This window comes from Haliaeetus leucocephalus, unplaced genomic scaffold (genome assembly GCF_000737465.1).
Source record: "Haliaeetus leucocephalus isolate CR32 unplaced genomic scaffold, Haliaeetus_leucocephalus-4.0 Scaffold306, whole genome shotgun sequence".
Classification (NCBI taxonomy): Eukaryota; Metazoa; Chordata; class Aves; order Accipitriformes; family Accipitridae; genus Haliaeetus; species Haliaeetus leucocephalus.
In genome coordinates, this window is record NW_010972742.1 from 9791601 (window position 1) to 9791815 (window position 215).

Consider the following 215-nt stretch of genomic DNA (forward strand, 5'->3'; position numbering starts at 1 on the left):
GCCGGGCCGGGCCGGGCCGCTCGGCCTCTGAGGAAACTCGGAGTTTTCTGAGGAAAAACTCTGGGGCCTCCTCCCCGGAGGCGGCTTCGCCGCCTCCCCGCAGCCCTCCCGGGCCCCGGTTCCTAGAAAGCCGGAGGCCGCGGCCGCCCCCCGGGAGGCGGCGGGAGGCACTACAGCCCGCCTGACGGCGCGCCTCCCCTTCCCGCCCGGCGCGG

The 215-nt window shown here is 77.2% G+C and overlaps 1 protein-coding gene across 3 annotated transcripts in view; it reads right to left on the reverse strand.

Moving 5' to 3' along the window:
* EHMT1 (euchromatic histone-lysine N-methyltransferase 1) overlaps positions 1-215 on the reverse strand; it is a 123179-nt gene that overhangs the window by 122252 nt on the left and 712 nt on the right. The window lies entirely within an intron of this gene.